General features: G+C 51.0%; 1 long non-coding RNA gene across 1 annotated transcript; it reads left to right on the top strand.

Moving 5' to 3' along the window:
- The first annotated feature begins 2,231 nt into the window (after positions 1-2,231).
- Positions 2,232-3,490, top strand: LOC103651640 (uncharacterized). Its single transcript, XR_564869.4, has 3 exons — positions 2,232-2,353; positions 2,806-3,346; positions 3,421-3,490. It is a non-coding gene; the product is annotated as an uncharacterized lncRNA (long non-coding RNA).
- Positions 3,491-16,846: the final 13,356 nt, after the last annotated feature.

The following is a 16,846-nucleotide window of genomic DNA, read 5'->3' as shown; positions in this document are numbered from 1 at the left end:
CTCAAGCTGGCAGGTGTTATTCTCACCCAACACCAGCAGATATATGTTCTGTCCACATATATTCCACATTTTATAAACTAATTTGTCTTTCAGCTAGGTCCTGGTGCTTCAATTTGGTTATTAGATATCTTTACTACTATTAAGGCTGTAAGGGGTAGGCTGCCTCCTTGCGTTCTGCCTTTTTTCATTTCCTGTTTTGCCCTCCTACCCGCACACCTCACCTGCCCGCGTCGCCTCCTCTCCTGTCCTCCGCGCGCGTTGGGCGAGCAGCCAACTCCCCCACCAAACCCTAATCACTCCGGCGCCACGCCGCGCCGCGCCGCACGGACCTGCCTCGATCCGCTCCAGCGGTCGCCCGCCGAGGTGGTTGCGCTTGCGCTTTCGCGCGCAGGTCCCCGTGGGTCTCTGCGCGCAGCGGGACCCGTCCACGGCGGCGAGGCGCGGGCTTCAAGGCGGGCGCAGGCGGAGGGGCGGAATTGCTCGGGCGATGACACGGAGGCTCGCGGCCGCGGCTTCGCGTCCGAGGCCGTGAATGGGAGTGGCGGGGCGCTGCGGGCGGCGACTGCGTACATGGAGGCCGGGGCACCGCCCCTGATTTGGATGATTTTGGATCTGGTTCTCACGTGCATATGAGCTTGTGGGAGAACGATCAGAATGTCTTTATGGGGTCAAGTAAAGATAACTTTCATGGAATGTCAAAAACTGGAGAACAGTTCCTTGCTGGAGTGTATCATCACCTTTTGTCAATATTGGCATTTACCGCTCCTCACCCAAACAGGTAATGTTTTCTATTAACGCTTCTAATTATGTCATGTAATTCAACTGAAAATCTTTGTAACTCAATACATTGTTTGTTTCTCACATAAGCTGCAAGATTTTTACAAGATGTCAATTCATATATCCCTATAATCTAGAGAGCTTAATTTGCTACTTCTCTGACAAAATGCCAGGATACTGATGAAACCATTTGAACAGTATGTTATGTGCTCCCTATTTAATGATCAGATTCACTTGATTGTTTTTTTTGTATAGCTACGATCGGATTCAGCCAGATACTTGGAGTGGAGCTTATCTATGCTGGGGGAAAGAGAACAGGGAGGCTCCATTAAGAACCGCATGCCCACCTGGTGTGCCTCTTGATTTAGTCAGCAACTTCGAGATCAAATCCTTTGATGGTTGCGCAAATCCGCACTTGGGTCTTGCTGCTATCGTAGCTGCTGGCATCGATGGGCTAAGAAGACACCTTAAGTTACCTGAGCCAATTGGTATGAATTCCTTTATGCCAGGCCTTTCCTTTTGGTTATTGTTTCCAAAATTTATGCCTTGCTGGTAATATTTGGAAACAATCCTAACAACCAGATAAGTGATAAGCGCTCGGTACTAAATGAATAAACATCATTACCACAATATGCAAGTATCTTATGTGATTCGTGTTCTTTGTAGAATTAAACCCTTCTGATCACTCTTCAAAACTGAAAAGGCTACCGCAGAACTTGCAGGAATCTGTAGAATCGCTTTCTGTAGATAAGGTTTTGCATGAGTTAATTGGTGATAAACTTGTCACAACTGCTATAGCTATACAGAAGGTCAGCATTCTTTAATTTTCTTTTTTTAGCATGTTTAATTTCTTTTTTTATCGTTTTAGTTTTAAATATTCTGTACGAAAATATTTTGTTCCAACGGTTAACTTCGGATTCTCATATCCTGTGACTGAACTTTTGTCTTTTGATACCCAGTGTTTCTCTTATCAAATAATAAAGGTTCTTTAAATTTTTAAAATGAGAAATGCTAGGTGTCTTCACCATGGTATTAAGGTATCAAAGAAAATGATAGAGATAGGAGATAGACGAATCTCTAGGACCGTTGAATGAAGATGTTAATATAACAGTATATACAAAGATACGGAGATACAAGTTGCTTAAGCATGATACTAAGTCTTCTACGTGGTGATTGGTGGTTGATTAAATGCAAGTGTGGGTAAATGCCATTTGAATAAGACATAATTATTGCCGCATGCATGTATGGCTCACACGTACGGAGTAGCTTATGCTGCTTTCACCACTAGAATAAGGCTCAGGCTGTCGCTAAGTACATTTTTTTGGTATTTTAGTGTTATGGGTTTGTAATGCTATTGAGTCTTAAATCTCTGCAGTCATGGACGATTTTCTTGGCTCATCCTGTGGTTATAATTTGCAACCCATTCTGAATGCTTATATGCAGGGTACAGTCGATGGCTCAGTTCTCTGAAAGCAGTGATGTTTACAGCTTTAGAGTTTTTCTTTTGGAGCTAATTACTGGCAGGGAAGCAGCTTCCTTGATACCTACAGAGTCCAGAGAATATTTGGCACACTGGGTAATTTCTACTGACATGTAGCTGTAAGTTATCTAGAAAGGAAAGTTATGGAGTTCTGCTTAATCTCCAGCAAAATATCATTCTTGTGTTTAGTGTACCTAACTGTGAAGTCAGGCCACACGTTTCCAAAACTTGAAAACAGCTAGAGCATAAACTGTTTTCATAGTTATTAGGAGTGAGAAGTGTTTGTCATGTTGTAGGATCACATAACTTCTTATTATGATATATTATTGAATACTGAAAGTCCTTGTTGATGTTTGATAATGGATACAACTAATTGTACCTTAGTTGAGACACTTTTTAAGAGGAAAATAACAATTTGAAAAAAGTGCTGCAGTTTCTCGTGCATAAGGATATTTGTTTTACGCGAAAGGGCCACTAGCGTAAAGGATATTTCTTTTACTCACTGCTTACTGAAAACACATTTTCTTGTCACATTGAATGATCGAAAGATGGAAGCGCATTTCAGTTCAAATGAACTGATTGACCCAAGATTAGCCGGCAACTTCACTGCAGAAGGTATGAAGGAGCTTGTTGGTCTGGCCTTCCAATGCTTGAACCCATCATCAAGACGCCGACCAAGGATGAGGCTTCAAGATTATCACGATGTTATCTGTGCGGATCTATTTTGTATTTTTTATGCCTAACAATGTTTGTATGTTGAAATCATCCTTAGTTATTGGTTGTTCTTAGCTTCAAGATTATTTACATGCACCCGTTTAGATTTTTTTGGTCTTGTTGAACTTCTTTCCTCACTGGGTCACTGGGATATCTTATCTATTCTCATGACAGTGAATGAGTTCTTACGGTTGACCTCCCACAGTTCCTGACTTCCTGACATATCAGCCACTGTATTTTTAGTTGATTGACCGACCTGAGGGTGGATACTTGACTGCTGATTTACCAATGCCTCGGGGAGAAATTGTCATTGGAGGTCCAAATATAATTAAAGGTTTTTTCAAGAATTAAGCTAAAACAAATGAAGTCTACAAGGTATGGTGTTATCCTACCAATATATTCATAGATTGTTTCAGGCATTGAACTTTAACTTCTTCACACTTTCGCAGCAAGGAATCAAATACAGCAATTTCTCAGATTTGTGCCAGAAGCAAGAGGCTGTTAAAGAAGTGCTTGGATCTTTAGCAAAGGTTCGTGTTTTCTGTTCACCTGTCAGCATCTGTTTTCTTTATTATGTTGGATCACCACACATTCATACCTGACTCCACATTCCACTGAAAACAGAGATAACCTGTGGCAGTAAACAATTTGACAGAAAATGGCAGTTTTACATATTTTTTCATGTAGCGTTTAGAATGATTCAGCATGTATTCATGCCAAGAACACATGTAAAACTAACACATAGTTTGCATGTGTTTTATTCCCTAATATTCCTGAAGCCTACTTGGATCGCTGGTAAGTAATTTCTGTCCCTGGCATGCTGCTCTACACTACTCATTGTGAAGTGCATGTTCGTAAGGGATGTCATATTATTGAACATATCTTGATGCTGCCACTACCTGAATTTTGTGCAGGTGCGACGTTTACAGCTTTGGTGTCATATTATGGGAGCTGGCAACGCTTAGAATGCCATGGAGTGGGATGAATCCAATGCAGGTTGTGGGGGCAGTTGGTTTCCAGGATAGACGGCTTGATATTCCCAAGGAAGTTGATCCTCTGGTAGCAAGGATCATATTCGAATGCTGGCAGAAGTGAGTTATAAGAACTGAACCTGTTGTCTGATCAAAGTCTACTGTCTCAGCCATGGCACTTCAAATTTGTGCTAACATGTGCTCTGTCAATCGCCAGTGACCAAGTAAGCTACAATTTCTTTTGGTACACATGTACTTATTTTCTATTTCATGTGAGGTCAACATTGATATGAAGGATTATGTATTAATGTATGCTTTACATGTCTAAATAAGGCTTAATCATTAGTTCTGATTTTATTACCTGCAGGGTGGTGAAGATGATAACTTTGCTATTGTGTTTGCTGCTATGGGAGTGAACATGGAAAAAACTCAATTCTTGTAACGTGGTTTTGAAGAGAACAATTCCATGGAACGGGACACCCTTTTTCTAAATCTGGTACCTACAATGTTGGGTTGTGGTGGGAACGATTACAGATCAAAATAAACCCAATCAAGCAGCTCTTTAGTGCTTTTGCATATAAATGTATTTTATCATATTGGTTCCGTAGCAACGCACGGGCATATACCTAGTACATCATTATTTATTAATGTTATCAACCAACTAGGGATGACAATTTTACCCGCAGGTCTTACCCGAACTCGACCCGTAATTAAATCGGGACGGTATGGATTTGATTTCTTACCCGCGGGTACCCGACGGATATCCGAAAATAGTGATTTTAGATTTTCGACTTACCAGTACGCTAGTTAGTCGTTCATCCTCGGCAGCTCATCCTATTGTCGGCTGATGCTTCTAATCTGGTTCTAGTACTAATGCCAGTATGTTTGATAAAGTGTCAGTACGTAGTACTAGTGCTAGCTAGTACAAGTACTCGAGTTAGGAGAGTGTTAATACACCAGACGACTGTGCTAGCTACTCTCCGATCCTGACGAGTTGTAAGTTTATTAAAAAAAGTTGATCTTGATTCTTGTGTTGTGTGGGTACTGAAAGAGAAATGGCCTCAAACATTTCCAATAATCGATTTTGGTGTTTGACGACCATCATAAATCTATTGAACTAACTAGTTTGCGAAGTTAATCTTTTCTCAGGTGCATAAAGTTCATATACACATACAAGAAAAATGACCTTGGGGCAATTCTACAAGTTTGGAGCAAAACAGGTTTGCATCAGCCTGCGACGCACCGAACAGTGTCCGGTGCACAGGCTGTCGCGCCTAGCGAACCGGCCACTCTCGGAAATTCTTAGCGCTCGTTGACTAAAAATCATCGAACTGTCTGGTGAGCCCACGGAGCAACGGTCGACTACGCAGCAGTCTGAAGCGTCAGAAGTCAGAAGACAGTCTACGACGTCAGGTCACACCGGACTGTCCGGTGCACCACAAGGACAGATGAGTTCAATGGTCAACAGCTCCAAACTCCAACGGTCGGCTGACGTGGCACGCACTGGACAGTGAACAGTAGAGTGTTCGGTGCGCACCGGATTGTCCGGTGTGCCCATCGACAGACAGAACAGCCAACAGCTAGAATGTTGGTTGGGGCTATTAAACCCCCCAACCACCACCATTCAAGTCATCCAATTTTTCACTCTCAACGTTCAATACAAGAGCAGAGAATATAATCCAAAGACACATTCAAAGTCTACAACCCTCTCCAAGTACCATAGTCAAGTCAATTGATGAAAAGTGTTTAATGACTTGAGAGAGGGTGATTTGTGTTTCATTTGTTGCCCTTGTTGCTTGGTTGCTTTCTTCTTCCTCCTCTAAACTTTCCAAGTGTCTTGTAAAGCAAGCAAGAGACACCTAATTGTGTGGTGATCCTTGCGGGATCTTAGTGACTCATGAGATTAAGAAGAAGCACTCGAGCGATCTAGGTGACCGATTGAAAGAGGGAAAGGTTTCAAATAGACCCGGCCTTTGTGGCCTCCTCAACTGGGAGTAGGTCCTTTGGAACCGAATCTTGGGAAATAAATCGTCGTGTTCGCTTGTGTTGATCTTCATCATTCGATTTGTTTCTTCCCTCTCCACTCTCACTAAAAGTTCTTTTGCTTACATTGTTTGAGTTTGCTCCCAACGTTATCCGTGTTGATTGAGCAACTCATAGCAAGAAGAACTATCTTCCGCACTTTGAATTCACGATTATTTACTTCTAACTCTAACCCCGGGTGAAGTGCGTGTTCAAAGTTTATAATTTTCAGGTTTCTCCTATTCACCCCCTCTAGGCGACTTTCAATTGGTATTAGAGCCCGGTACTTCATTAGAATCTAACAACTCGAAGTGATGTCGAGAGAACACGCCAAAATGGAGATGGTCACCGGTGAAAAGCCCGGATCTTCGGGAAATAAGATCGAAGAAAGGACTCCATCAAAGGAGGCCGGCGATAAGCACAAGGAGCACAAGGAGGAATCTGTCGGCTCCATCAAGTCACATAAGAAGGGTGACAAGAAGAAAAAATAAGATGAAGAAGGTAGTCTACTACGAGACCGATTCTTCCTGACCCTCAACCTACGGCGCCGAGTCGACATCTTCGAAACGTCAAGAGCGTAAGAAGTATAGTAAGATGCCTCTTCGATATCCTCGCATTTCTAAATGTGCTCCCTTACTTTCCGTTCCCTTAGGCAAACCACCATATTTTGATGGTGAAGATTTTTGCACGTGGAATGATAAAACGAGGTAGCATCTAACCGCACTTCACGAAAGCATATGGGATATTGTTGAATTTGGAGCGTAGGTGCCACAAGTGGGTGACGAGGACTACGACTCCGATGAGGCTGCCCAAATAAGACACTTCAATTCCCAAGCCACCTCCATACTCCTTGCTTCCTTGTGTAGGGAGGAGTACAACAAGGTGCAAGCGTTAAAGAGTGCCAAAGAAATTTGGGACGTCTTCAAAACGACGCATGAAGGAGATGAAGTGACCAAAATCACCAAGCGCGAAACGATCGAGAGAGAACTCGATCAGTTCGTCCTCAACAAAGGAGAAGAGCCACAAGCAATGTACAACCGGCTCAAAACGATGGTGAACCAAGTCTGTAACCTTGGGAGCACCAAGTGGGATGACCATGAAATGGTCAAGGTTATTTTAAGATCTCCTGTCTTTCGTAACCCCACTCAAGTATAATTAATTCATGGAGATCCTAGATATAAACAAATGTCTCCCGAGGAGGTGATCGAAAAGTTTGTGAGCTTTGAACTTATGATCAAAGACTCAAAGCATATTATCAATTTGGAGCAAGGCGCCACCTCCAGACCCGAGGTGCAACCTGTTGCATTCAAAGCAACAGAAGAAAATAAAGAAGAGTCTACACCAACAAGTAGGCTCCCAATTGACGCATCCAAGCTTGATAACGAGGAGATGTCTCTTATTATTAAGAGCTTCCGGTAAATCCTCAAGCAACAGAAGGGGAAGGACTACAAACCCCGCTCTAAGAGGGTTTGCTACCGGTGTGGTAAGTCCGGTCATTTTATCGCTAAATGTCCATATACAAGTGACAGTGACATGGACGACGATAAGAAAGGGAAGAAGAAGATGGAAAAGGAAAGGTATTACAACAATGAATGAAGATTTTAGAAGGCTTAGATGGAAGTGAATGAGGTGGTTGGGGGTATTTATAGTCTCCCAATTACTTCTAGCCATTGGTTGATTTTTGCTGGTGATGGGCGCACCGGACAGTCCGGTGCGCCACCGGACAGTCACTGTTGTAGCCCATTCACTTCCATCCAAGCCTCGTCCGAGTCGTAGTCCTTGTCCCCCACCTTTGGTGCCTGCGCTCCAAACTCAACAATATCCCAAATACTTTCGTGGAGTGAGGTTAGATGGCGCCTCATTTTATCACTCTACATACAATAGTCTTCACCATCAAAATATGGTGGTTTGCCTAGGGGTACGGAAAGTAATGGAGCACGCTTTGAAATACGAGGATAGCATAGGGGCATCTTACTATACTTCTGTAACATCCTAATTTTGATCCCAAAGGTTAGAAACCCTAAACTCCTAACCCCCCTTATTATCTTCTAAGACCCCATCTCATGAAACATTTTATTCATCATATGCATACACCATGATTGCTAGTAACACTTCACATAGAATATTTCATTTTGGACACCTAGGAAATTTATATGAATTTTTGTTTAAAGGAAAAAGGGATTAAGGAAAAGAAAATAGAAAAGAAATAGAAAAAAGGAAAATCCCTCCTCCCCCTCGGCTGGGTCGGATCCGGCCCAAGCCTTCTCCCCTTCTCTCTCCCGCGCGCCCGCACTCCTCCCCCGCTCACGGCCCACGCGGCCCATCTCCCTTGCGCTGCGCTCTCCCATGACAGCCCGGCCCCACCCGTCAGCCGCGCCCACCCTCTCTCCCTTGCACCCGCTCTTCCGCTGACAACCCGGTCCCGCTCGTCAACCCCTTCCCCCTCGCCCGTGATCGACCAACGACGCGATCGTCGCCGACCACCGGCCACCCCGTCTCCTTGCCATTACTCGCCCACCATCAAGACTTGTGCCTTGCGTCCCCGCGCACTATGACAGAGATGTCCCGTCACCACCGTCTGCAACGAGCCATCCCGTCGCCACCACTGTGCAGCCATCATCGTCGTCGCAACGCACCTCGCCGGTGCACGCCACCTCCTCCCTCCCCCCTCCCCGGTCGCCTATAAAAGGTCGCCCCGAGCCCCTCATCTCCTCGCACCAGCCTCGGCCACTCCTTCCCCCTCCCCTGGACCCAATCGAGCTCGGCGCCGTCATCTCTCCCCTCTCCGGTGAGCTTCTCTCTCCCCTCTCCGGTGGCTTAAAGTCTAATTGATGTAGTTCACGAGCTCCGCCACTTCGCCACAAGCACAGCGCACCCTTCTCCCTCGCCTATCACACCAGTAGCCTCGCCGTCGACCTCGCCACCGCGGAAGCCGCCACCTCGCTGTGGGCCGGCCATCCCGAGTGTCCACCGACCAAATTAACCCCACCACCATGACCCCCTACCCCTAGCCGCACTAGCCCACCTCCCCGACCACCCGAAACCGGAACCACGGCGGAGAATCGCCGCGGAACCTCGTCGGCGGTCAGTTTTTCTCGACCCCGGCCGGTTCGCCCCCTCCCCCGTCAGACCACCCGACGTCGTTGGCTCTTCCCCTCTCTCTGACGCGTGGGTCCGCGCTCACGGCGTCTGCCCGCACCGTCTCCCCTCCTCGTGGGCCGCCTGGGCCCATTCGCCCGCGCTCGCGCTGGGCTGAAATCCCCCCCGGGCTCAGCTAACCGAGGATCCCTTCTTCTTTTCCCCTTTTTTCTTTCCTATTTTCATATATATGTATATATGTTGATATTTGATGCACCAAAACTAGTCCAAATATTCTCTATGTCACAAAATAATAATATTTAGAACTTGGCACACTTTACTAAGCCACAATGCTTGATGTAGTGTTTATTGACTGTTTTTGCTAGGCGAAGAGGGATCCGACCCTTCAGAAATCATAGCTCTGGAAGAAGGGCAGGAGCCCCGACCTCTCGGAAATAGATCTTTCGTGCCAAGAGAACTTCGACAAAGGCAAGTTCGTTCTTCCCTTGACGCATAAATTACCTACTCTTTCTATCACTGCCTAAGCTGAGATATGGGTTGGGTTCTATGTATTGTGAGTCGAGTGATAGCCTGCATTAAAGAATATCTTTTGGGAACAAAATGTGGGTCGAGGAATTGGTGGTTTTTCTAGAAAGGAAAATGTTTTCAAAGAAGTGTATGATGAAGGTTATTCACTCTTATCACCTTTTGAGTGGGATGGTCATGGACTCCCTGGTTTAGGGGAGGGCCTCAGGTGTTGGCTCAGCCGGGTTAGGTGTGAGCAGGAATGATTGTCCCCTCATATAAGGACCAGTTTGTCATCCTTCACTACCTGTACTCATGACAAGTACAACCACTCGAGACTGTATGGGCAGTCACTCATTCTGAACTTGTATGGTTCGAATCCCAGGGTTATGATAGCTGGGGAGCACTAGGAGGATAAGGAAGGGGAATGTTATGTCCGGTTTGGGCATGGTGGTGGCCTGACTCCTTCCGGTATAATCGTTAAGGTAAGGACGTGCAAGGAAGGAAAGATATTCGGATTCGGGCCTCATTGGCCATGAGACCGCAGAGCCGGACTAGTGGGTAAAGTGTACACCTCTACGCAGAGTTTGAAACCTATTTGAATAGTCTGTGTCCACTGGTATGGACGAGTCTGGTGTGGTATGGCAATTAGTGTTTTGGTCTTCGTAAACAGAGAAGTGTGTGTGGGTGTTTTTGGAAATAAAAGTAATACCACGGGAGCGGGAAGCTCAGTGGCGGTTGAGTGTGAAAATGTGCTACTTCTCTCTCTGGGGTAAACCATCAAAGTATTGCCTTTCTCTAAAAAAGAAAAGAGTGACTTCAACTCCACCATACTAAGCATGTACTGTATGGGTCCCTTTCTCTTTAAGAGCGAGATGGGCTTGCGAAATACCTAGTGTATTCACCCAAATTTATTCATGTTTTTCAGCAGTTGAAGACTTTTTTCTGCTATGTTCGACTAAAAGGGGGTTGTGTCTGCACCTAGTCTGCCTATGGCTTGGGCTAGATGATCTTCCACTATGCTATGTTTTCAGGCTCACTAGAGCTTGTATTTTAGTATTGTAATAACTATATTCTGAAACGATGTACTATTTGAAGAAAGGGATGTGTTTACTAGCCTTCTGGGACTAGTAATTGTATCATATTTGAGTCCCAAAGGATCGGGACGCTTCAACTTCTTGCGCTCATGGCGCTTAGAAGTAGTGGACGGTTCGAAGTCGGGCGTGGAGGGTGACAAAGTGTCGGTCTCGTAGTAGACCACCTTCTTCATCTTCTTCTTCTTCTAGTCACCCTTCTGATGTTACTTGATGGAGGAAGATGATTCCTCCTTATACTTGTTGCCGGACTCCCTTGAGAGAGTCCTCCCCGAGCCTGCAGGTTTTTCGCCGGTCATGATCTCCCTCTTGGCGTGATCTCCAAACATCACTTCGAGTTGGTTAGTGAGAGCACCTAGAGGGGGTGAATAGGTGATCCTGTAAAAACTTAAAACTTGTGGCCACAAAACTTGATTAAGTGTTAGCACAATAGAATCAAGTGGCTAAGAACTGAGCTCTTGTGAAACACAATAGTCACAAAGAAAACAAGCACAAGAGACACGATGATTTATCCCGTGGTTCGGCCAAGTATAACACTTGCCTACTCCACGTTGTGGTGTCCCAATGGACGAGGGTTGCACTCAACCCCTTTCAAGTGATCCAATGATCCACTTGAATACCATGGTTGTTTTCTTTCTTATACTCTTTCCCGTTTACGAGGAATCTCCACAACTTGGAGTCTCTCGCCCTTACAACAAAGATCAAAGTGAAAGCACTTAGAGTAAGGGACGGAAGCAACACACACAAATCCACAGCAATACGCGCACACACAACCAAGACTTAAGCTCAAATGAATCGCAATAAGTTCACCACTAGAACAGAGCTCAAATCACTAAGAAAGTCAATCAAGTGCGCGGAGACGAAGTGTGGAAGACTTAGAATGCTCAAAGTATGCTTGGGTGACTCCTCCAAGCGCCTAGGGGTCCCTTTTATAGCCCCAAGGCAGCTAGGAGCCGTTGGAGGCATTCTTGGAAGGCAATTCTTGCCTTTTGTCGAGTGGCGCACCGGACATCCACTGTTCATTGTCATGTGTGGATCTCCTTCATAAAATGACACAGGCGACCGTTGCAGAATTGTAGCCGTTGGCGCACCGGACAGTCCGGTGCTCCCAGCTGACCGTTGGCTGGGGCCACGCGTCGCGCGCGGATTGCGCGACCGACCGTTGCGCTGGCGGCCGTTGGCTCACCGGACAGTCCGGTGAATTATAGTCGTACGCTGCTGAAGAATTCCCGAGAGTGGCCAGTTCGCTAGAGCTGGCCTGGCGCACCGGACACTGTCCGATGCACCACCGGGCAGTCCGGTGCACCCAGACTGAGCAGCAGTTGGCTGTACACAGCCAACTCTTTTCCAATCCTTTTCTTTTCCTGATTCTAGCACTTAGACAAATATATTTGTCGGCGTCTCGAGACCGGGGGGTCCCTAAGCCGACGAGTGAGTGTGCCGCGTGCCCCAGCCCAGATGGGTCGAGCGCGTGGGCGAGCGCGAAGGGGGGAAGCGAGGTGGCCGGAGACGGGCGTGAGAGAGGTGGAAATCCCGCGGCCTTCGTGTTCGTCCCGCGCCCAGGTCGGGTGCGCTTGCAGTAGGGGGTTACAAGCGTCCACGCGGGTGAGGGAAGCGAGCGGCCCCAAGAGAGCGCCTGTCCCATCCTCGTCCGCGCGACCAACCTTCTCTAAGAAGGCCCTGGTCCTTCCTTTTATAGGCGTAAGGAGAGGATCCAGGTGTACAATGGGGATGTAGCAGAGTGCTACGTGTCTAGCGGAGGGAGAGCTAGCGCCCTAAGTACATGCCAATGTGGCAGCCGGAGAGATCTTGGCACCCTGCTGGTGTGATGTCGTGGCTGTCGGAGGAGCAACGGAGCCTGGCGGAGGGACAGCTGTCGGAGCGGTCGAGTCCTTGCTGACGTCCCCCTGCTTCCGTAAGGGAGCTGAGAGCCGCCGTCGTCACAGGGCTTGCGGGGCGCCATCATTGCCTATCTGGCGGAGCTAGCCAGATGGGACACCGGTCTTGTTCTCTGCGGCCCGAGTCGGCTCGGGGTAGGGTGATGATGGCGCTTCCTGTTGACGTGGCGGGCCTGCGCCCTAGGTCGGGCGACGTGGAGGTTCCTCCGAAGCCGAGGTCGAGTCTGTCTTCCATGGCCGAGGCCGAGCCCGAGCCCCTGGGTCGGGCGAGGCGGAGGTCGTTCGACAGAGGCCAGGGCGGAGTCCGAGCCCTGGGGTCGGGCGGAGCGGAGTTTGCCGTCTTCCGGGGCCTAGCCCGAGTCCGAGCCCTGGGTCGGGCGGAGCGGAGTTCGCCGTCTTGCGGGGCCTAGCCCGAGTCCGAGCCCTGGGTCGGGCGGAGCGGAGTTCGCCGTCTTCCGGGGCCTAGCCCGAGTCCGAGCCCTGGGTCGGGCGGAGCGGAGTTCGCCGTCTTCTGGGGCCTAGCCCGAGTCCGAGCCCTGGGTCGGGCGGAGCGGAGTTTCCTATGGCGCCTTTGGCAGGGCCTGACTGCCTGTCAGTCTCACTCTGTTAAGTGGCACTGCAGTCGGAGTGGTGCAGGCGGCGCTGTCCTTCTGTCAGACCGGTCAGTGGAGCGGCGAAGTGACGGCGGTCACTTCGGCTCTGCCGGGGGGCGCGCGTCAGGATAAAGGTGTCAGGCTACCTTTGCGTTAAATGCTCCTGCGACTCGGTCGGTCGGCGCGACGATTTAGTCAGGGTTGCTTCTTAGCGAAGGCAAGGCCTCGGGCGAGCCGGAGATGTGTCCGTCGTTAAAGGGGGGCCTCGGGCGAGACGGAAATCCCTCGGGGTCGGCTGCCCTTGCCCGAGGCTAGGCTCGGGCGAGGCGTGATCGAGTCGCTCGTATGGACTGATCCCTGACTTAATCGCACCCATCAGGCCTCTGCAGCTTTATGCTGATGGGGGTTACCAGCTGAGAATTAGGCGTCTTGAGGGTACCCCTAATTATGGTCCCCGACAGTAGCCCCCGAGCCTCGAAGGGAGTGTTAGCACTCGCTTGGAGGCTTTCGTCGCACTTTTTTGCAAGGGGACCAGCCTTTCTCGGTTGCATTTTGTTCCGGTGGGTGCGCGCGAGCGCACCCGCCGGGTGTAGCCCTCGAGGCCTCGGAGGAGTGGTTTCACTCCCCCGAGGTCTTAATGCCTTGCGTGATGCTTCGGCTGGTCTGGTTGTTCCCTCATGCGAACTGGCCGTAGCCCGGGTGCACGGTCGGGGCCCAAGTTCTCGGGCTGGTATGTTGACGCTGTCAACGGTTCGGCCGGAGCCGGGTTTGCGAGAGCAGCCCCCGAGCCTCCGCACATGGCGAGAGGGCGATCAGGGACAGACTCGGCTTTTTTACATACGCCCCTACGTCGCCTTTCCGCAAGGAGGAGGGGGGGAGAGCGCCATGTTACCCTCGATGGGCACCGAACATGGTGTCTCCGGTGAGCTGCAAGCGGGTAATCCGAGTGGACGTCCGTGCCCCGTTCGTTGGGGGTCGGCTAGGGGCCCAGAGGCACGCCCAAAAGTACCTGCGGGTGATCTGTCGGACCCGGTCCCCTGGCGACGGGGTCCGAGGGCTCGATGCCTCCCTCCGATGGGATTCCGTTACAAGATCGCTCCCGCTGGTCTCGGAAATGTCCTAGGGTACCTCGGGAGCGCAGCCCGAGCCTTGGTTATGTATCGAACGTACCCCTGGTCATCCCTCGCTCGGCGTCTGAGGCGACTGTGAACCCTTCGGGGGCCAGCCTTCGAACCCCTGATCAGTAATGGGCGCGAAGCCCGAGTAGCCTGAGGCGGTCGTGGAGCCCTTCGGGGGGCTGGCCTTCGAACCTCTGACCAGTAGTGGGTGTAGGGCCCACGCGATCTGAGGCGATTGTTGAACCCCTCGGGGGGCCAGCCTTCGAACCTCTGATCAGTAGGGGGGGCTCGGAGCCCGGTTCCTTCACAGGGAAGGATCCTTTTCGGGGTATCCCCCTTTCCCGGTCCCTGTTGCAAGAGATAGAGAAAGAGGAAAAAAAGGAAAAGGATACGAAATCGAACGACGTGGCGTACCTTTTTTGGCGCGGTTATTACGGCGAAGGCGAAGCGTCGCCCGCTTCTCCTGCCAGAAGCGCCGCCTGTCCCGCCGCGGAGTTAATGCGACGGGGTGAGTTGTTGGCAGGGCGGCCGTTGCGCGTGCGCGAGCCGTTCGAGGAACGGCTGTTTCGCTTCGCGTTTTTTGAATCCCGCGTCCGGTCCGGGCGGAGCGCTGGAAACGGTCTCGCCCTGGTCTTTATATACCCGGGAGAGGGTCTGGTGACGGTTCTTCGCTCCGCTTCCTGCCTCTTCCTTTAGGTTTTCGCAACCCGAGAAACTTTAGCCAGAGAAGAGGAAACCGCCCTTCCTGCCCCTTGCGCCGCCATCCCTTCCGTTTTGGTGATGGCTGATCGGGTGACCATAATCTCCCCGCGCGATCCGTGGCCCTTTTCCACGGTGACGGCGAGCGATCTGGAGGAGCTGGTCGGCGAGGGTTTGCTTCGCCCTCTCACCGATGAGCAGTGACCAGAATGGATTCCTCCCATGGGCGGAGTCGCTCCATCCCCACCGCCGGGGTACGTCGTGAGCTTCGTCTCCTTCCACGAGCGGGGATTCGGTGTGCCGACGGGCCGCTTTATGCGGGCAATCCTGTTCCACTATGGGGTGGAGTTGCACAACCTCACCCCCAACTCCATCTTGCAGGCCGCTATCTTCGTAGCGGTGTGCGAGGGGTATTTGGGGATCGCCCCCATTGGGATTTGTGGACTCATCTCTTCTTCGCCGAGCTTTTTGCCTCGCCGACGGGGGAGAGGAAGGTCCGTGCAGCGGTGCGGGCCGGCGGCTGCACCCTCTTGCTGAGGCAGTCGCGGGCGTCGAAGTACATTCCTGCCATCCTCGCGTCCTCGAACAAGGGGTGGCAGTGCCGGTGGTTCTACCTCCGGAATGACGGTGAGTTGCTCCCGCCGTTCTCCCAACGAGTAGTCACCGCCGCCACCGACGCCTGGCGTCATGGGACCCCGCACGAGAGATAGAAGAACCTTGAACCCCTTCTCCAGGCCCTGGAGGCGTTGCGGGAGGGGGGACTCACCGCTGCGGGAGTGGTTGCCGCCATCCACCGTCGTAGGGTGCTTCCCTTGGCGGAGCGGCGGCTGCCGCTTTGGGAGATGACCCCGGAGGCTGACTGGGAGGGCTCACGAATGTCCCCTGATCCTCTTCCCTTCGACGCCCTCCAATGGCGGGTGTCGGCTGCGATGGGGAAGCCGGACTCCCACGCCTTCTCCCAGCTTTGGATGCGCCCCGACCAGGGGTGCGTAACTCTGGTGAGTGTTCGCTCCTTCCTTCTTCATGCATCGGGTTGCTCCTGGTTCTTACGATCGGGTTTCTTTCCCCCCTTCTTTAGGAGGTGGGGTGGCACAAGCCCTCCCTGCCACGGGTCCCAGAGGACGCGGTGGACCGAGCAGCGCGGCGGGTCGCCGCGGAGGAGAAGAAGAAGAAGAAGGACGCGGAGAAGGCCCGGGCCCGTGAGCGGAGGCGGGCTCGGGACGCCTTGGAGAAGCGCCGTCGCCAGCAGGAGAGGGAGGGACTCCCAAGGGAGCCGTCGCCGGAGACGCCCGACGACGACGATGACGATGATGATGAGGAGGAGGACAACATGGCCGCCCGTCTCGGCCTCAGCCCCGGCTTGGGGTGTGGCCAGGAGCCGTCGAGCCAGCCCCCGAGCGGCCCGACACCGTTAGTCCCCGGAGTTGGGGCGTCGGGGTCCCGGCCCGAGGCACGGGGGCGACCCGAGAGGTCACCTGACCCCTCGGCTGGAGGAGCTGAGGTGGCTCCGGAGGGCCAGGTCAGGGCGTCTGCTCCTCAGGGGCCGCCGCTCGTACCGGCAGCGCATGGGGGTGACCCTCAAGTCATCGCGACCGTGCCCGGGCAATCTGCTCCCCGGGCGTCCAAAGCAAGGGTGGCGCCGAAGTTGCCGGCGAAGCGGACCTCGGCGGCTGTTCCGGGAGCCGGGATCCAAGAAACCTCCCCCCAGGCGCGGTGGATCATGGCCCGAAGTGGGTAAGTATCTCGGAATGTCTTCGTCTTGGCTTCCCATTCATATGTCTTGGCCGTGATTTTCCTTTCCTTTTTTTTCTTTTTTTTCTCAGCAAGCGAAGCCATGGCCAGACCGACCTGGCACCCCGGAAGGCCCTTAAGACGGC

Source organism: Zea mays, chromosome 3 (genome assembly GCF_902167145.1).
Source record: "Zea mays cultivar B73 chromosome 3, Zm-B73-REFERENCE-NAM-5.0, whole genome shotgun sequence".
In the NCBI taxonomy this organism is placed as follows: Eukaryota; Viridiplantae; Streptophyta; class Magnoliopsida; order Poales; family Poaceae; genus Zea; species Zea mays.
Note: the sequence above shows the minus strand (reverse complement) of the source record. Positions and strands in the feature narration are given on the sequence as shown.